Genomic DNA, 21,585 nt, shown 5'->3' with positions numbered 1-21,585 from the left:
TGTGGGTTTCCTCTGGGAAATGTAAAATTGTCCATTTTGGCAGGAATAATAAAAAAAAAATTTTTTAAATGAGCATTTAATCTAAATGGTGAGAGATTGCAGAACTCGAAGATGCAGAGGGTTCTGGGTATTCTAGTGCATAAGTCACAGAAGGTTAGTATGCAGGTATAGCAAAGAAATTTGTATTAGGAAAGCTTATAGAATGTTATTGTTTATTGCGAGGGGAATTGATTAGAAAAGTAGGAGGAAAGAGATTGGGGAAGGTGCCGTTCAAGGTGGTAGGGGGGAGCTTTTGGTATTTGGGTATCCAGGTGGCATGGGAATGGGAGCAGCTGCACAAGCTGAATTTGGGTCGCCTGGTAGAACAGATGAGGGGGGACTTTTGGAGATCGGATGCGCTCCCACTGTCATTGGCAGGGCGGGTACAGAGAGTGAAAATTACGGTCCTCATAGAGTCATAGATGTTTATAGAATGGAAACAGGCCCTTCGGCCCAGCTTGTTCATGCCGCCCAGTTTCTATCACTAAGCTAGTCCCACTTGCCCGCATTTGGCCTATATTTCTCTACACCCACCCTGCCCATGTAATTGTCTATTTTTTAAAGGAAAAAATTGTACCCGCCGCTACCATTGCCTCTTGCAGCTCGTTCACCCTCTGTGTGAAACAATTTCCCCTCTGGTCTCTTTTGTATCTCTCCCCTCTCACCTTAAATTTATGCCCTCTAGTTCTGGACTCCTCTACCTTTGGGAAAAATAAGTTTCTGTTTGTCTTTCAGAGCCTTCCAATTTTTATCCACAAGGCGTTCTTTAAAAATCTAAATGCAGTGATCTCGGCATTTGTTTGAGCAGGTAAAGGCCCGCAGGTGAGGAAGGTGCTACTGGAGCGGGGGCGTTGGGGGGGGGGGGGGGTGCTGGCTCTTCCAAATTTTATAAATTATTATTGGTTGCCGAATATAGCAATGGTCAGGAAGTGGGTAGTGGGGGAGGGGTCGGTTTGGGAGTGGGTGGAGGCAGCCTCATGGGTTTGGGGGCACTGTCAACGGCATCTCTGCCTTTCTCACCAGCTCGGTACTCCACAAGCCCGGTAGTAGTGACAGCCACGAGGGTGTGGGGACAGTGGCGGCAGCACATGGGGTTGGTGTGGGCACCAATATGTGGTAACCACCAGTTCGCTCTGGAGGGACTGGATGAGGGGTTCCGGAGGTGGCAGTCAGCGGGGATCTAGAGATTTGGAGATCTCTTTATTGATGAGGGCTTCCTGAGCTTGGAGGAACTGGAGGAGGAGTTTGAGTTGCCAGGGGGCAAATGGGTTCCGGTATTTTGAGTGATTTTGTGATGAGGCAGGTTTCAACCCGCCCGCACCTACCACCCCAGTGGCTACAGGATAAGGTGGTGTCGAGAATAGGAGTGGGAGAGGGGAAGGTCTCAGAGATCGAAAAGGAACGATGGAGTGGGAGGGAGCCCCGATAAGAGAGGTGAAGAGAAAGTGGGAAGAGCTGGGTGGGGAGTTGGAGGCCAGATTATGGGGGGAGGCCCTGAGGCGAGTTAATGCATCCTCGTCGTGTGCCAGGCTCAGCCTGATATAATCCAAGCTGGTCTATAGGGTACACATGACGGTGGCCCGGATGAGCAGGTTCTTTAAGGAGGTGGAGGATAGGTGTTGGCGCTGTGCAGGGGGCCTGCTAACCATGCCCATATATTTTTGGCATGCTTGAGGCTAAGGGGTTTCTGGCAGGGGTTTGCTGATGTCATGTCAGAGGTATTGAAAGTGAGGGTGGTAGAGTCCAGAGGTGGCGATCTTTGGCTTGTCGGAAGATCTGAGAACCCAGGGGGTGAGTGAGGCCGATAACCTGGCCTTTGCCTCCCTGGTAGCCCGGAGACAGATCTTGCTAGGATGGAGGGACTCTGAGCCCCCGAAGTCGGGGGTATGGGTTAGTGACATGGCGGGGTTTCTCAGATGAGAAAATTACATTTGCCTTGAGGGGATCGCTGCAGGGGTTTGCCCGGAGGTGGCAGCAGTTCATTCATCAACGTCTTCGAGAAAAATTAAGCTGTCAGCAGGGGCGGGGAAAGGAGGAATGGGGGGGGGGGGGGGGGGTCGAGTAAGGTTAGGAAAACCAGTGGAAACGGGGCCGGGGAAGGAGGTCCTGTTTGTGTGAACCATGTTGGCTGTGGCTTGTTATTGGGGCTGTGTGTTGGATATATTGCTTTGTTCTTGGCGAAACCTGATGTTTAAAATTGTTAAAATTATAAATTACTTAATAAAATATTTTCTGAAAAAAGAAAAATAAGGAGGTTATGCTTCGGTTATACAGGACAATACTGAGCCCACATCTGGAGTATTGTGTACAGTATTGGTCTTCTTATTTAAGGAAGGATATTAATGCACTGAAAGCAGTTCAGAGAAGATTTACAACTGGCATGGGTGGGTTTTCTTATGAGGAAATATTGAAGAAACTCGGCTAATTTTTTAGAAAAGTAAGAGATACAACTTGACTGAAGCATTTAAGATCCTGAGCTGTCTTTACAGGATGAATGTGGAAACGATGTTTCTTCTTGTGGGAGAATCTAGAATTAGGGGGTCACTGTTTAAACATTATGCGTTTACCATTTAAGACAGCGATCAAGATAATTTTTTTCTCTCAAAGGGTTGAGTATTTGGAACTCTCTCCCTCAAAAGGTGATGCAATCGTCAAATAGTTTCAAAGCAGAGGAAGACAGATTCTTCATAAGCAAGGGGGTGAAAGGTCATCGAGGGTTGGCAGGAAAGTGGAGTTGAGATTACAATCAGATCAGCCATGATTTTATTGAATGGCATAGCAGGCTCGAGGGGCTGATTTGCCTAATCCTGCTCCTAATTCGTATGTATATTATTTTCATTGCTTTCTGTTTCACTTCCCGTCTTCCCCCTCCATTTCCCTGCCGCTGTACTTGTTTAAAGCTTGTTGCATATCTAAACTTTTCCAGTTCTGATGGAAGGAAATGGTTAACTGTTTTCCTCTCCACAGATGTTGCCTGATCTGCTGACTATTTCAAGAATTTTCTGCATGTTTTTCACATTTTTAGCATCTGCAATATTTTGCTATTATATCATTGTTTAATTCACTGCCATTTCCCTCCCAGGAAGGCGCATCTTGAAAAAATGTTGTTCTCTCTGATGGGATTACCGTTTGTCCCTTTTACCTTGTCTATCTTCATTACTTTCAGTTTCCCTTGTTGTGTTTGATTATTGCCACCCACCCCCTCGCCCCACCCAACATTTCCCTGCCTCTGTACTTGCTTAAAATTGGATTAGATTTGTTTATTGTCACGTGTACCGAGGTACAGTGAAAAGTATTTTTCTGCGAGCAGCTCGAACAGATCATTTAGTACATGAAAAGAGAATATATAATAGGGCAACACAAGGTACACAATGTAAATATATAAATACATAGACACCAGCATCGGGTGAAGCATATAGGAGTGTAGTATTTATCAGGTCAGTCCATAAGAGGGTGGTTCAGGAGTCTGGTAACAGCAGGAACGAAGCTGTTGTTGAATCTGTCTGTGTGTTCTCAGACTTTTGTAACTCCTGCCCTATTTTCTGTTATGTTTACAACATTTTCCAGTTTTTACAAAAGGTCCCTCAACCGAGACATGAAATATTTCTTTCCCCACAGACGCTGCCTGACCTGCTGAGGATCTTCTGTTTGTATTTCAGATTTCCAAGGTCCACAGTATTTTGTTTTTGTTTTTGCAGAGTTCTGCGTGTCTGATATGCACTCTGTGGTTGAATAGTCTAGCACTGTTCAAGTTTACACATGAAGAATATCAACTTCACTAAGGTACCAAAGTGACAATAGAACTGATTCAGCTTTTATGCAACAGTCCCTTCAGGAGAAGAATAAAAAATACATTTGAGAGTTAACGTAAAACTTCTATTTCCGAGCACAAAATGCAAATATATCTCCAGAGTTTAAAAAGAACGATACTTATTATATCAGAATTGGAAGAAAGTATGAAGCCAAAGTGATCATTTAAGCCATATTATCATTTCAAGAAATTTAAAATAAAAAGCCAAACTTGAAAAAAGCTTACGGCTGAAATGCTATGGTAATGCTCAGAGAATTCAAATGTACCAGTCTCTGGAAGCACGTAAGGTTTGGGGAAACTCTGAATTAAAAGCAGACATCACAATAGAGATGAGATAGGAGATATAGAAATAGAAACATAGAAAATTGGAGCAAGAGGAGCCATTCAAGCCTGCTCCGCCATTCATTATGATCATAGCTGACCATCCAACTCAACCTGTTCCCACTTTCCCCCCCATATCCTTTCATCCTTTTAGCCCCAAGTGTTATATATAACTCCTGCTTGAAAGCATACAATGTTTCGGCCTCAACTGCTTTCAGAAGCAACAAATCCCACAGGCTCACCACTTTTTTTTAAAGTGTAATTTAAAAAATTTTTACCAATTAAGGGGCAATGTAACGTGGCCAATCCATCTCACCTGCACATCTTTGGGCTGTGGGGGTGAGACCTATGCAAACACGCGGAGAATGTGCAAACTCCACACGTACAGTGACTTGGGGCCGGGATCGAAACTGGGTCCTCAATGCTGTGAGGTAGCAACGCTAACCACTGCGCCACCGTGCCATCCTGGCTCACCACTTTCTGGGTGAAAATATTTCTCCTCATTTTAGTCCTAAATGATTAACCCCATATCCTTAGACCGTGACACCTGGTTCTGGACTACCCCCTCATCGGGACCATCATTCCTGCATCTACCCTGTGTAGTCCTGTTAGAATGTTGTATGTTTCTATGAGATCCCCCCTCATTCTTCTAAATTGCAGTGAATGTAATCCTAACTGACTCGATATCTCCTCAAACATCAGTCCTGCTACCCCAGGAATCAGTTTGGTAAACATTCCCTCTATAGCAAGAACATCCTTCCTCAGATAAGTAGAATAAAACTGCACAAAATAATCCGGGTGTTGTCTCACCAAGGTATAATTGCAGCAGGATATCCCTGCTTCTGTGCTCGAATCCCCACGCTATGAAGGCCAACATATAATTTTCCTTCTTTACCACCTGCTGCACCTGCATGCTTACTTTCAACGACTGGTGTACAAGGACACCCAGGTCTCATTGGACATCGCCCTCTCTCAATCTATAGCCACTCATATAACTTGCCTTCTTGTTTATACTGCCAAAGTGGATAGCCTCACATCAATCCACATTATATTGCATCAGCCATGCCTTTGCCCACTCACTCAACTTGTCCAAATAGCACTGAATCATCTGTGCATCCTCTTCACAGCTCACCCTCCCACCCAGCTTTGTGCAAATTTGGAGCTATTACATTTAGTTCCCTCATCTAAATCATTAAATGTGAACAGCTGGGGACCCAGCACCGATCCCTGCGGTACCCCATGAGTCACTGCCTGCCATTTGGAAAAATACCTGTTTATTCCTACTCTTTGAATCCTGAATGTCTATCCATCTCAATACACTACCCCCAATCCTATGTGCTTTAATTTTACACATTAATCTCTTATGTGGGACATTGCCAAAAGCCTTCTGAAAGTCCAAATAAACCACTTCCACTGGCGTCAACTCTACTAGTTTAATCTTTGAAGAATTGTAGATTTGTCAAGCTTGATTTCCCTTTCATAAATCTGTGCTGGCTCTGTCCGATCCTGCCACTGTTTTCCAAGTGCTCTACTCTTAAATCTTTATAATGGACTGTGGCATTTTCGCCACTACCGACGTCAGGCTGACTGGTCTATAATTCCCTGTTTTTTTCTCTATCTCCCGTTTTAAATAGTGGGGTTACTTAATAATACCTTAATTCACTTAAACTTGTGTGTGTGTGCGCGTGTGTCTGGAGTTTTCACCTGGTCTAACACATTTAGATTCTTGCTCAATAGGTTAAAGGTGAGTCATAGTGGAACATGTTGGATGGGCCCTGTGCTGGCAGACAGTGAGTGGGCAGTATGGTGGATTTTGAAGAGGAGGGAGAGATAAATGCAAGTTCCTGTTTTCTGCCCAGTGCTAGACTTGTTCAAAGCAAAGAAAAACCTTGTGGCACACGCAGGATGTGGCCACAGCAGTGGTGACATGACATGGAACATGCTCTTGGCTGTTACTTCCACTAAGTTTTATTGCTGTTATCATTTATCAAAACTTAGACGCCCTGTTGAAAATAAAAGTCCCATTCAATCACATTTTCCACTGGAAACAGCTCAGCACGACGTGCAGCTCTTCAATGAACTGAGCAATTTAAATAGTGATTTGCATAGTTAGTCCCCAGCACCATGTCAGGGTGGCTGTCGAGGGAAAGAATATCAGCAGGCAGGCTCATGGAGTGCTTTGCATGTTACAAGGCGTCCTTCCATCAGTATGGAAATGAGATTGACCTATCACATCCAGGATTAAACAATACCACTGGAATGTTCTACATGCTGCCTCCCTGGCGGTTCAAAGTCATTTGCACGAGCTCAGACACAACAGAAATTAAGATGAAAACCTGTTTTTGAAACATTTAGCATGAGCAGCTGAAAATGGATTCTGGGTATCAGAGAAAGATTTTTCTTGTGAGTTGCGGCCCATAATTTTCATTATTTCTGAACCACCTACACCACGGCAGATCATAGAACTTTCAAATAAAACCACATTTTCTCGGTACTTTTGTGTAAAAGATCAATACCATCAATTACAACTCGTTAACCCCCCCACCTCGCTCGCAAATGCAGGGATACGCAGAGCCAGGCATTTTGAGCTTGTTACAATGTGAAAATTTACAAACCCATTCAATTCACTCTGTTAAGAAACTATTGTGCTTTAGAACATGCAAATCCATGAGTTAAAATTCTGCAGTAATAAGTAATGGGCATTAATATTTTACACATTGATTCTAAAATTCACATTATTAAAAATGTTTCTTCAGCATCTTGCCTTTTATTGCAACAGACAATAAAGCACTTGAATTGCTTTCCCACTTTAGCTCTGTGGTTTGTCATAGCACTACTGATGTAACAATCTAAAATGTCAAACTTCAGGAGCCTCTTGCAAAACCTATGGCTTGATATGACGCCCTGTAGCATGCAAGATAATTTTGCAAACATTGACACAAAATTTCCTGTGGCAGGGTAAATGAACTGCTGTTAGTTAAACTTGCCCTTGTGCATTAAATGTCAATGATACTTGGTGCTGAAAGTTGCTAGAAATGGTGTGGTACCCATAGGGTCTTTGCGACCTGAGTGAACAGAGCAAGGCATGTGCTTTGTCACTGCCATACATCATTGAAATGAAATGGCAACATTAATCCTTCTGAGTACTGAATGTCTTTTGAAACTTGTGCGTGTGTTAACTGCTAAACATGATGTTTCTTTAGTTAGATTGGAAGTTCTTTCAAAGATCCCCGACAGACACAATGGGCTGAATGGACACTTTATGTACATCTTCTGAACTGATCAGATTAAAACTTTGAAATTGACAGTGTAAGGACTGAAAAGGAGTTGTAAATTAGAATGAATGGATTTAATGTCAAATTAGGACCAGAAAGAAATAAAGAGTTGGAAGAAAGATTAGGGTGTGATCCAACGACCACGCTGCCCCCGAAAAGCAGCTCGCCGTGACGCAGTGTGGCCATTGAAAGTCTGGAGACCCCGCTCCCGGGGTCCAACCGGCTCGCAATGCCTCGCGAGATTCAACTCGATCTCGCGAAACGCTGCGCTGTGAATCCCATTCACAATGGGATCACTATGGTAGGCTATATTAGGGGTATCGCGGTACCTAGGTGGGATGTACCTTACACTGTAGTATGAGTGGTAGAACCTGCCTGCTGGTTCCACCCAGCAGGCGGTGTCATAATATACACCAGTATATCATGGTGCAGACACACACACTGATGGACATACAGTAGGACCAATCAACATGCATAACACCGCAGCCAATCACCAGTTAGAGCACACTCACTATAAAGAGAGAGGGCATCAGTTTTCCCGCTCATTCGGGATGCAGCCTCTCAGAAGGAAGGAGCTCACAGCTTGCAGCACAGATCCTCACCATGTGCTGAGTGATTAGACTGGTTCGGATAGGCACAGGTCTTTAGTTAATCTAACATCGTGTTAACCCACAGTAACAGTTTGTTCAACAGTTTATAGTTTAATAAAATAGTGTTGTACTATTTTAATTGTTGGTGGCCTGTATGTGTTCCACGGATCCAGAGCACCCAACACATCAGGCGGAGCATAAGAGTCTGTGTTTCACCCACAGCAGTTATTCTGTACCGGAGCTGCTGTGGTAACTACTTGTTCATTACAGCCTTCAATTGGACTACAATCTTGCTTCAGTAGTGATTGATCATGCATCAATCACCTTTTGGTATATCTTCATATTAGAGCGAGACAGCTAACCTCACTCTAATGTGCAGTTTCCTGAGGTACCTGAGGCTTTGGGATTTAACCCCTTCGCCTCAAAGACCTTGGGAGAGTGCTGTTTGGTACAAACATTGTGCTGCCCAATGTATTTGAATGTGGAACTAGAGTGCAAGATGTCATGCTCTTGAAAACAAATTTTCAATTTCCACATTGAATAGTCCATCCGCCCTTGTTGATTTGGCATTTGCACAAAAATAATACCAAGTGCAACTTGTAAAGAAAGCTAACAGTAAATTAGAAACCATGGGCGGGATTCTCCGACCCCTGCCGGGTCGGAGAATTGCCGGGGGCCGGCGTCAATCCCGCCCCTGACGTGTCCTGAAGTCTCCGGCACCAGAGATTCGGCGGGGGCAGGAATTGCGCCGCATTGGTCGGCGCCCCCCCCACCCCCCCCCCGGCGGTTCTCCGGCCCGTGATGGGCCGAAGTCCCGCCGCTGTCATGCCGGTTCCGCCGGCGGGAATCAAACCACCCACCTTACCGGCAGGAGCAGGCGGCGTGGGCAGGCTCCGGGGTCCTAGGGGGGGGGTGCGATCTGGCCCCGGGGGTGCCCCCACGGTGGCCTGGCCCGTGATCAGGGCCAACCGATCGACGGACGGGCTTGTGCCGTGGGGGCACTCTTTTCCTTCCGCCTTCGCCATAGTCTTCACGGTGGCAGAGGCGGAAGTGACCCCCTCCCCTGCGAATGCACGGGAATGACGTCAGCAGTCGCTGACGCTCTGGCGCATGCGCGGACTTCCGCCGGCCGGCGAAGTCCCTTCGGCCCCGGCTGGGGTGGCGCCAAAGGCCGCTCCCGTCGGCCACCGGGGCGCCAACCACTCCGGCGCGGGCCAAGCCCTTCAATGTTAGGGCTTGGTCCCTAAAGGTGCGGAGACTTCCACAACTTTGGGGCGGCCTGACGCCGGAGTGGTTCACGCCACTCCGACACGTCAGGACCCCCCGCCCGGCTGGGTAGGGGGGAATCCCGCCGCATGATTAAAAACTAAAGGGCGCAATTCTCCGCTGCCCACGACGGGTCGGAGAATAGCAGGAGGGTCTTCCCGACATTTTTCCCGACCTCCCGCTATTCTCCCCCCCTCCCCCCCACGGCCGCCCCACGACACGAATCGCTGCTCGCCGTTTTTTACGGCGAACAGCGATTCTCCCCTGGCCGATGGGCCGAGTTCCCAGGCCTTTACGGCCGTTTTCACGAACGCAAACACACCTGCTCTCACCGTTCGTGAAAACGGCCGCAAAGTGCCACCAAGGGTGGCATGGGCCTGTGATCGGTGGGCACCTATCGTGGGCAGTGGGTCCGATACCCGCGCACTATTTGTTCCTCCGTCGCCACGCAGGATCAGTCCGCGGGGTGGCTGAGGGGCATGACGGCCCGCGCATGCGCGGGTTTGACGCATATGCATGATGACGTCATCCGCGCATGCGCGGGTTGGAGCCACCCAACCCGCGCATGCGCAGCTGACGTCATCGTGCGCGTCAGCCGCTGTGACGCTTGGCACGCGGGCTTAGCGACGGTCGCTAAGCCTGCGATGCCGTGCTTCACGGGGCCGCGCTGCTAGCCCCGCCCGGGGGGGGAGAATCAGGTCCCGGGAGGGGGCGCGGAGGCTGCCGTGAAACACGGCCAGTCTCACGGCAGCCTTTACGACTCGCCGCATTTGCGGAGAATCGCGCCCAAAGTGTTTTGTAGGCTAACATTCAAACAGAGAAAGGCCTCAATGTTAGCATCTCCTCTCCATCTCACACCCCATGTCTGACAACAGCCCCCCCCCCCCACCCCCCCCCCCATCATGAACAACACACTGGCTATTTAGTCAATTCGCGGGGGTGGGGTTGCATTCAGATAGTAAGACTGGCAGCGCCTCCCTGCTGGGTTATTTGAAAGATTGTAGCCTCACTTACTCAGTTCCTGCCTCTCCATTAATGTCAGGGCCTGGAGATCATTCTTCCCCCATCAAGGTTCAAATAAAGTGCAGCGAAACCTCCATATTTAGAAAGGTTAGAAATTAGAAAATCATACTGCATGAGAACAGGGTGCTGATTGGTAGAAGCATTGCCATGGAGAATGCACCAGAGAACAGTTAACTAATCTTCTCATGCAGTATAAATTGTTGTTCCCGTCACTATTGGTATTCTTGCAAATTGTCTTGATGAATGCAAGATAAAAAGCTTCAACAGCGGGTGTGATCTTCCGGCCACGCTGTGCCATGAAATCAGATCGCCGTGGCGCAGCATGGCTGTTGAAAGCTGGGAGTGCCCGCTCACAGGATCTACCTGGCTCACAACACCTCACGAGATTCAATGCAATCTCGCAAGATGTTGCAAGCTCGGGCGGGATCACTTTTTAGCAAATCGGCATATTAGAGCGAGGCAGTAAGTCTCACTCTAATGTGCAGATTCCTGACGTACCTGAGGCTTTGGGATTCAGTCCCTTTGCCTTAGAGACCTCGGGCAAGATCCGGTTGGTACTGGTCCCCACAAATGGGGACCAGACAGAATGGCACTCGTGAGGGCCTCCAAGTGGATCGGAGGTCTCCAGCTGCTTGCTCTTTGGGCACTGCTTGTGCTACCTGGGTACCCTGGCACTGCCAACCTGTGTGTCTAGATGATGGTGGCAGGGGCTGCCAGGTTGGCACTGCCAAGGTGCCAAGCTAGCATTTTTTGTATGTGCGTGATCGAGCCTGGGTCGGTCGGGTGGGGTGGGGTGAGGTGGGGTGGGGTAGGGGACACACTGCGAGCACCATGAAACACGTGGCTAAACGCACTCGCTCAGGGACCTTGGTCCCTTTTGGGAGATCGCGCCCAGCATATCCCTTTTTGCAACAATTGTAATGTTTACTATGTTACAATCCTGTAGGGATTGATAACTTTTAAAACGGATTTGAAATCCTAGTGACTGACTCAACAGATCACATGACAAGGTTTTGTGTTTTAAGACTTTTATTGTAAAGAACACTAAAATGAACATCCGCTAAACATTCTGCGGGATTCTCCCTTCTGGGGATTATGTTCTCACGCTGACGGGAGAACCGGCGTCAACAGCCCCCGAACGTGTGGAATTCTCTGCACTTTCGGGGGCTAGGTGGACGGCGGAGGGGTTGGCGCCGCTCCAGCCGGCGCTGAAGGGACTGCGCGAGATCGTGCATGCGCCGAAGGGCTGGTGTGATTTTGCGCATGTGCGGAACCGGTGGCGTGGTTCCATGCATGCGGCAGACGGACCGGTGTATTTTGTCGCATGCGCGGGGGGTTCTCTTCTCTGCGCCGGCCATGGCGAAGCCCTACAGGGGCCGTTGCAGAAGGGAGGCATGCCCCCACGGCACAGGCCTGCCCACAGTTCGGTGGGCCCTGATTGCGGGCCAGGCCACCGTGAGGGCCCCCCTCCCGGGGTTGGATCCCCCTGTGCCCTCCTGAGGACTGCCCCCGCCGACTTATTTGCCAGGTCCCGCCGTGTGGGACCATGCGTAACCCACGTCAGCGGGACTGGCCAAAAATGGACGGCCGCTCGGCCCATTAGGGCCCGGAGAATTGCCGGGGGGCCGCTGCCAACGGGCACTGACCGGCGTGGCATGAACACCGCCCCTGCCCGAAAACCAGCACCGGAGAATACGTCAGCCGGCGTCGGGGTGGCAGGGTCGGTTTCGCGCCGCACCCCGGGGATTCTCCGACCCGGCCGGGTGGGGTTGGAGAATCCTGCCCATTATTTAGCAGGCAACTAACACACACAACTACAAAAATGCATCCCTTAGTGACTTTTTAATGCAACTGAAAGCCCCACATCAAGTTTATATGGTGCTGGGCAGCACGGTGGCGCAGTGATTAGCACTGCTGCCTCGAGCAATTTGAGATTGAATCTTCCAGGCTACATTACTGCTGAGAGCACCATATAAACTTTTGTTAAATAAATTTAGTGTAACCAATTCATTTTTTCCAATTAAGGGACAATTTAGCGTGGCCAATCCACCTAGCCTGCACATCTTTGGGTTGTGGGGACGAAACCCACGCAAACACGGGGAGAATGTACAAACTCCACTTCATTGGACTAGTAAACCAAAGACCCAGAGTAATGCTCTGTGGATACCAGGTACAAATCCCACCACTGCAGATGGTGACGTTTGAATTTAATAAAAAATCAGGAATTAAAAGTCTCATGATAACCATGCTACCGTTGTTGTAAAAACCCACCTGGGGACCTCCGGTGGTGGCCATGGAGTGGGTGTCGCACATTTGGCAGCTCTTGGTTTTTTCGGTCCTTTTCCCCGTTTGCTGGGTGGATGTTTTGGTGGAATAAGGTGGTGGAGGGAAGTAAAGCTCCACTGATGGTGTCGGTGGATGGATCCGCAGACCAGAAGTGCGTCAAGAAGGAAGGAACTGTTGGAGCAAGAGATTCTTCATGTCACAAGTTAAGATGGCAGAGGGTATAGGGCCGGCCCTATGGTGATATGCATCACTGTAAATACACAAGGGGTTAATGTAAATACATGTAGACTAGCTAGACACTAGAGGGAGCACCAGAGTCATGACACACAGACACTCAACCAATAGGCCAGTAAGATAGGACACGACCAATGGGCATTCACGATACACACAGAGGTGTCACTACCATAGGAGGGCATTACACCAACCCATATATAAAGGACACAGCACACATGATCTTCCTCTTTCCAGCGGAGACACTCAGTGAGTACACAGGGTTGATTTGAAACACATCACACCCACCAAGTGGATTGTAGCAGACTGGTTCGTCAGTCTGAGTAGCTATAGCAGGATTAACAGGAGAGTTGAATCCAAGTAGGAGAATTGTTAACCGTTTAATAAATGTGTTAAAGCTATCTCCAAGTCTGAACCTTCCTTTGTCAGAGTGCACATCAAGGAAGCAGCTTATGCTAGGTCAAGAGCATAACAAAACAGGCCCTTCCAGCCCAATGGTCATGGAGCAGCTGGTGGACTTCTTGAATGAGAAGTTCAGCCAGCAGAGGAGGGAAGCTCAGGAGGACCTGGCTAAGGTGGTAGAATCACTAAAAGTGGGGATCGATCGGGTGGAGCAAAGGCAGGAGACCCAGAGCCAGGCGATCCAGAAAGTGGAGGAGGCGGTGGGGAAGCACAAGGAGCAGCTTACCTAGCTGGAGGCCGAGATTGGGATGATGCAGGAGACCCAGAAGCTAAAGGAAAAGATGGAGGATTTGGAGGATATGTAGCCAAAATGCTGGAGCAGTTGTTGGGGCCTTTGACAGGCCCTCTGGAGGCCGACTGTGCGCATAGGGCACTGATGAGGAAACCACAGGTGAGCAAGACGCTGAGGACGATAGTGCTGAGGCTCCATAGATTCCTTAACTATGACAAGATAGGGCAGCCAGTAGCACAGTTGCTTCACAGCTCCAGGGTCCCAGGTTCGATTCCCGGCTTGGCTCACTGTCTGTGTGGAGTCTGCACGTTCTCCCCGTGTGTGCGTGGGTTTCCTCCGGGTGCTCCAGTTTCCTCCCACAGTCCAAGGATGTGCGGGTTAGGTGGATTGGCCATGATAAATTGCCCTTAGTGTCCAAAAAGGTTAAGTGGGGGTTACTGGGTTAAGGAGATGGGGTGGAGGAGGCATGTGCTTGGGAGGAATGCTCTTTCCAAGGGCCGGTGCAGACTCGATGGGTCGAATGGCCTCCTTCTGCACTGTAAATTCTATGATTCTAAGATTTTGTGGTGGGCCAGACAGACGAGGAGGTGCATCTGGGAAGGTAACGAGCTCCAGGTGTACTACGACCTGGGTGTGGCACTGGCTAAGAGGAGAGCCGGGTTCAATTGGGTCAAGGCTGCCCTCTTTAAGAAGGGGGTGAAGTTCGGGATGGTGTACCGGGCCTGCTCTGGGTGACTCACAACGGGTGCAAGTATTATTTTGAGACACCAGAGGAAGCAATGGAGTTTGTGAGAGACAATGAACTGGCAGGAGGGGGAGGACATTGAACTCTGGAGGAAGTGTGAGGAGATGTTGATTCTCTCTGCCTTTTTGCTTTATTGTTTTTTTCTTTTGGGTTGTTGGTCAGGGGAGAAACTCTCTTCTTGGAGATGTTTTTTTTTGGGGGGGGGGGGGGGAATGCTGTGGCGGGTGTTTGGGGAACGTGGAGGGTGTTTGCGCCTTTTTCTTAATTCATTGTTATTCGCGTTATGGAGGTTTGCGAGCGATGAGGGAGGGGATTCAGTGGGGGGGTATGAGGCATGGCACCATGCGAGGGGGCTGCCAGGCTAGCTGGGCGAGCTAGTTAATGGACGCCCAGTGGAGGGTGAGCAGGTAGTTAGTGTAATAGAGGGGGATGGGAGTGGTGCTTTGTTTAAGGGAGGGGGAAAGGGGGAGGTTGCTGACAAAGGTGAGGTTGCTGTGGTACAGTAAGAAAGGAGGTGGTGATGCTGGACATTCGAGGGTGGGGCTGGGGGGCCGTGTGACATGGGCCGGGGGCTGGCCCACTTCACGTGACCCTGTGGTTAATCGGCAGGCGAAGGGTCCTGGAGCACAGGGTCTCGCTATATGCGGACGATCTGCTGCTTTATATATCGGATCCACTGGGAGGTCTTGGAGGAATTATGAAAATTTTAGAGGAGTTTGGCCGGGTTTCCAGATATAAATTAAACATGGGGAAGAGTGAGATTTTCCCGATTGAGAGAAGGGGGTAGGAAAGGAGGTTGGGCGAGCTGCTGTTTAAGGTGGTGGGGGCGAACTTTAGGTATTTGGGCATCCAGGCGGCGTGGGATGGGAACAACTACATAAATTGAATTTGGCGCGGTTGGTGGAACAGAAGTGGGAAGATTTTCAGAGGTGGGATGTGCCCCCGTTATCACTGACAGGGCGGGTGCAGTCCCTGAAAATGACAGTATTCCCAGGGTTCCTATTTGTTTTCCAGAACTCCCGATCTTCATTCCAAAATCTTTTTTTCAGGAAAATTAATGCTAAATTTGGGGATTTGGGTGGGTGGGGAAATTCCCCTGGGTAAAGAAGGTGCTGTTGGAACAGGGATGCAGGGAAGGGAGGGGGGGGGGGGGGGGGGGGGGGGGGGGGGCGAGTTGGCCCTGCCAAATATAATGAACTATTATTGGGCAGTGAATATAGCCATGGTTAGGAAGTGGGTGGTGAAGGAAGGGTTGGCATGGGAGCAGATAGAGGAAGCCTCTTATCAGGGCATGAGTTTGGGGGCATTGCTTTTTAAAAAAATAATTTTTATTAAAATGTTTTACAGAAAATATAACAACAAACAATAGCAAGCAACAATAAAACAACATAATAAGTATAACACCCCCGAGACCGTAGCAACGCATGTATCACCCCCCCCCCCCCAAACCCAGTAAACAACAAGATAACTTAAAAATAAATTAAAATTGAATAAGCATAGTCAACGCCCCCCCCCCCCCTTTTTCCCCCCCCCTCCCCCCCTCCGGGTTGCTGCTGCTGCTGACCCACTACCCTATCGCTGAGCCAGAAAGTCGAGGAAAGGTTGCCACCGCCTAAAGAACCCTTGTACCTATCCTCTCAGGGCGAATTTGACCTTCTCCAGCTTAATAAATTCCGCCATGTCATTGATCCAGGTCTCCACGCTTGGGGGTCTCGCATCCTTCCACTGTAGCAAGACCCTCCGCCGGGCTACTAGGGGCGCAAAGGCCAAAACACCGGCCTCTCTCGCCCCCTGCACTCCCGGCTCCACCGCAACCCCAAAAATCACGAGTCCCCAGCCTGGCTTGACCCTGGATCCTACCACCCTCGACACCGTCCTCGCCACCCCCTTCCAGAACTCCTCCAGTGCCGGGCATGCCCAAAACATATGGGCATGGTTCGCTGGACTCCCCAAACACCTGACACACCTGTCTTCGCCCCCAAAGAACCTACACATCCTAGACCCGGACATGTGGGCCCGGTGCAGCACCTTGAATTGGATGAGGCTAAGCCGCGTTCATGAGGAGGAAGAGTTAACCCTTTCCAGGGCATCAGCCCATGTCCCATCTTCGATCTGTTCCCCCAGTTCCCCCTCCCACTTAGCCTTTAGCTCCTCTACTGACGCCTCCTCCACCTCCTGCATTACCTTGTAGATATCAGATATCTTCCCATCCCCGACCCAGACCCCCTATCACTCACCCCCCTCGCGGGAAGCAAAGGGAATCCCTCCACCTGCCGCCTGGCAAACGCCTTTACCTGCAGGTACCTGAACATGTTCCCCGAGGGGAGCTCAAATTTCTCCTCCAACTCCCCCATGCTCGCAAACCTCCCATCAATGAACAGGTTCCTCAGCTGTCTGATGCCCGCTCTGTGCCAACCCTGAAATCCCCCATCAATGTTCCCCGGGACAAACCGATGGTTCCCCCTTAGCGGAGCCTCCATCGAGCCCCCCACTTCTCCCCTATGTCGCCTCCACTGCCCCCAAATCTTGAGGGTAGCCGCCACCACCGGACTCGTGGTATACCTCGTAGGAGGGAGCGGCAACGGCGCGTTACTAGGGCCCCCAGGCTTGTGCCACCACAGGACGCCATCTCCAACCATTTCCATGCTGCCCCCTCCCCCTCCACCACCCACTTGCGCACCATCGACACATTGGCCGCCCAATAATACCCCGAGAGATTGGGTAGCGCCAGCCCCCCACCATCTCTACCCCGCTCCAAGAAGACCCTCTTCACCCTCGGGGTCCCATGCGCCCAAACAAAGCTCATGATGCTGCTAGTCACCCTTCTAAAAAAGGCCCTAGGGATAAAGATGGGCAAACACTGAAAAAGGAACAAGAACCTCGGGAGCACCGTCATTTTGACGGACTGCACTCTACCCGCCAGCGATAGCGGCACCATGTCCCACCTTTAAAATTCCTCCTCCATCTGCTCCACAAGCCTGGTAAAATTAAGTTTGTGGAGAGTCCCCCAACTCCTGGCCACCTGCACCCCCAGGTACCTAAAACTCTTCACTGCCCTCTTAAACGGGAGCCTCCCAATTCCCTCCTCCTGATCACCCGGGTGCACTACAAATACCTCGCTCTTGCCCAGATTCAGCTTATAGCCCGAAAAGCTCCCAAACTCAGCCAACAGCTCCATCACCCCCGGCATTCCCCCCACTGGGTCCGCCACATACAGCAGCAGATCGTCCGCATACAGCGATACACGATGTTCCTCCCCACCCCGCACCAGACCCCTCCATCTCCCTGACTCCCTCAACGCCAAAGCCAGAGGTTCAATCGCCAGTGCAAAGAGCAAGGGGGACAGGGGGCACCCCTGCCTGGTCCCACGGTAGAGCCTGAAGTACTCTGATCTCCTTCCATTAGTAACTACACTCGCCATCGAGGCTTCATACAGCAACCTCACCCATTTGATGAACCCCTCCCCAAATCCAAACCTCTACAGCACCTCCCACAGGTACCCCCACTCAACTCTATCAAACGCCTTCTCTGCATCTAGCGCCACCACTATCTCCGCCTCCCCCTCCACCGCCGGCATCATAATAACATTTAACAATCTCCGCACATTCGTGTTGAGCTGCCGTCCCTTGACAAATCCTGTCTGATCCTTGTGTATCACCCCTGGCACACAGTCCTCTATCCTGGTGGCCAGGATCTTCACCAGCAACTTAGCATCCACATTGAGGAGCGAGAATGGCCTGTATGATCCACACTGCAAGGGGTCCTTATCCCGCTTCAGGATCAAAGAAATCAGCGCCCGTGACATCGACGGGGGCAAAGCCCCCCCCCCCCCCCCCCCCCCCCTCCCATGACTCATTGAAGGCTCGCACCAACAGGGGGCCCACCAGGTCTGCGTACTTTTTATAAAATTCCACCGGGAACCCATCCGGCCCCGGCGCCTTTCCTGACTGCATTTGACCAATCCCCCTGACTAGCTCCTCCAACTCAATCGGCGCCCCCAGCCCCTCCACCAGCTCCTCCTGCACCTTTGGGAAGCGTAGCTTGTTCATGAAGCTCCCCCCCCCCCCCCCCCCCCCCACCGGTGGCTCCGACCGGTACAGTTCCTCGTAAAAGTCCCTAAAGACCCCGTTCACCTCTGCCCCCTTCCGCACCACATTCCCACCCTTATCCATCACTCCACCAATTTCCCTAGCCGCATCTCGCCTGCGGAGCTGATGCGCCAACATCCTGCTCGCCTTCTCCCCATACTCATACACCACGCCTTGCGCCTTCCTCCACTGTGTCTCCGCCTTTCTGGTGGTCAGCAAGTTGAACGTGGCCTGCAAGCTACGCCGTTCCCCCAGCAACCCCTCCTCCGGGGCCCCCGCGTACCTCCTATCCACATCTAAGAGCTCCCCCACCAGTCTCTCCCTCCCCCTCCTTTCCCTATGGGCCCGGATGGAAATCAGCTCCGGATCACAGCCTTCAGAGCCTCCCAAACCATCCCCACCTGGACCTCCCCCGTGTCGTTGGTCTCAAGATACCCCTCAATACTTCCCCGGACCCTCCTACACACCTCCTCATCAGCCAGCAACCCCACGTCCAGATGCCACAGCGGGCGCTGGTCCTGCGCCTCTCCCATCTCCAGATCAACCCAGTGCGGAGCATGGTCTGAAATTGCTATGGCCGAATACTCAGCATCCTGCACCTTCGGGATCAATCCCCTGCTCAGGACGAAAAAATCTATTCGGGAGTAAACCCTATGCACACGGGAGAAAAAGGAATACTCCCGCGCCCTCGGCCTCCCAAACCTCCAGGGATCCACCCCTCCCATCTGGTTCATAAACCCCCTCAGCACCTTGGCTGCCGCCAGCCTCCTACCTGTCCTTGAACTGGACCGGTCTAGTGGGGGATCCAGCACCGTGTTAAAGTCTCCCCCCATGATCATGCCCCCTGCCTCCAGGTCCGGAATGCGGCCCAACATACGCCTCATAAAGCCAATGTCATCCCATTTCGGGGCATACACATTTACCAGCACCACCTTCTCTCCCTGCAGCCTACCCTTCACCATAACAAACTTGCCCTCCTTGTCCGACACCACCTCAGACGCCTCGAACGCCACCCTCTTCCCCACCAGAATCGCCACCCCCCGGTTCTTCGCATCTAATCCTGAGTGGGAAAACCTGCCCCACCCACCCCTTCCTCAGACGAACCTGGTCCGCCACCTTCAAGTGGGTCTCCTGGAGCATAGCCACGTCCGCCTTCAGCCCATTCAAATGAGAAAATACCTGAGCCCGCTTAACCGGCCCATTCAGCCCCCTTACGTTCCAGGCGATAGCCGGATCAGAGGGCACCCCGCCCCCCTCCCCCGCCGACTAGCCATAGCTCATCGACTGCTCGCCCCAGACCAGCACACCCCGCCAGACCCGTTCCCCATGACGATACCGCCTCTCCTCTACCCCCCCCCCCCCCCCCCCCCCGGCCCACACCAGCTCCTTCCTGGCCATTCCAACAGCAACCCGGTATTCCCCCCCCCCCCCCCCCCCCCCCCCACACCAAGGCTAGGACCCCTCCTAGCCGCGACGCACCCTCCATGGTACTTCCGTGAGTCAGCTGACTTCTGCTGACCCCGGCAACTCCCGCCAAAACCCGGCCCCTCCCGACATGGGGTCATCCCCCCTCCTGCCACACCTCCTTGGCACCGCTTCAGCGCGGGAAAAAACCAGTAGAGGCCACGCCCCCACTGCCAGCTCCACCCCTCCTGCCCCACAGCGTGGGAAACCAGAGGAAAGCTCGCGCTTTCACACTGCCACACCCCACCTTTCTGACGCAGCTCCCAAATTTCAGCTCCACCCCATCCCCCAGCCCGGTACAGAAGAAAAAACAAACCCCCAACATTCCCCACATAACACAAAACCATACCCAACACAACCACCCGGAAAGAGAGCAAGAACCAGCATAAAAAACACATGTCAAAATTACAAAAACAGCAACAGCAAAAATAGCAACGACCGTAGTACACAGGACCCCGCAGCCCCCAGACCCTAGTTCGAGTCCAGCTTCTCCGCCTGCACAAAGGCCCACGCCTCCTCCGGGGACTCGAAGTAGTAATGCCGGTCCTTATATGTTACCCACAGACGCACAGGCTGCAGCATTCCAAATCTGACCTGCTTGGCATGCAGCACCGCCTTCGTCCGGTTAAACCCGGCCCGCCGCTTAGCCACCTCCGCACTCCAGTCCTGGTAGATACGCACTACCGAATTCTCCCACTTGCTGCTCCTCTCCTTCTTGGCCCAGCGCAGCACACACTCCCGGTCACTGAACCGATGGAACCGCACAAGCACCGCCCGCGGGGGTTCATTTGCCTTAGGCCTCCTGGCCAGCACTCTGTGGGCTCCCTCAAGCTCCAGGGGCAAATGGAAGGACCCCGCCCTCATCAACGAATTCAGCATTGTGGCCACATAGGACGGAAGATCCAACCCCTCCAGCCCCTCCGCCAGGCCCAGGATCCTCAAATTCTTTCGCCTCGTGCGAAAGTCCAGCTCCTCCAAGCGGTCTTGCCACTTTTTGTGAAGTGCCTCGTGCATCTCCACCTTCCCCACGAGGACCACGGCCTCCTCCTCCCGATCAGCGGCCTGCTGCTGCAACTCCTGAATGGCCGCCCCCTGGGCTGTCTGGGTCCCAAGCAGCTTGTTGGTAGTCGCATTCAAGGAGTCCAGCAACTCAGCCTTCAGCTCCGCAAAACAGCGCAGAAGAACAGCTTGCTGCTCCTGCGCCCACTTCCACCAGTCCTCGGGTGCTCCGCCGGCCGCCATTTTGTCCTCCTTCCCCCGCTTTTTCTGGGGAGCTGCTGCAGCCTTTTTCTTTGCCCCACTCCGGGTGCGCACCATAAATTTCGGGGAATGTTCCTCCAAACACCTTCCCCCACCGCGAATCATCGAAACAGCGCCGTTTGGGGCCCTAAAACAGGCCCGAAGGTCCTTTGATAGCGGGAGCTGCCGAACGTGCGGCTTAGCTCTTCATCACTGCAACCGGAAGTCGTTTGGGGGCATTGTTGACCATGCCTCCGCCGTTCTCATCGGCCATGTACTCCACGGGCCTGGTGGTGGCGGCAGCCCTGCAGGTATGGGGACAGTGGCGGCAGCATCAGAGGCTGGGGGTGTCTCGGTCTGGGCACTGATTTGTGGGAATCATAGATTTGCACTGGGGGTTGGACGCGGGGTTGCTTTCTGAGTTTAGAGGAACTGGAGGAGAAGTACGAGGTGCCCAGCGGGAATGGGTTCCCGTACTTACAGGTGCAGGATTATGTGAGGAAGCAAGTGCTG

Source organism: Scyliorhinus canicula, chromosome 5 (assembly GCF_902713615.1).
Source record: "Scyliorhinus canicula chromosome 5, sScyCan1.1, whole genome shotgun sequence".
NCBI lineage: Eukaryota > Metazoa > Chordata > Chondrichthyes > Carcharhiniformes > Scyliorhinidae > Scyliorhinus > Scyliorhinus canicula.
The sequence above is the reverse complement of the archived record's forward strand: the minus strand, read 5'-3'. Positions refer to the sequence as shown.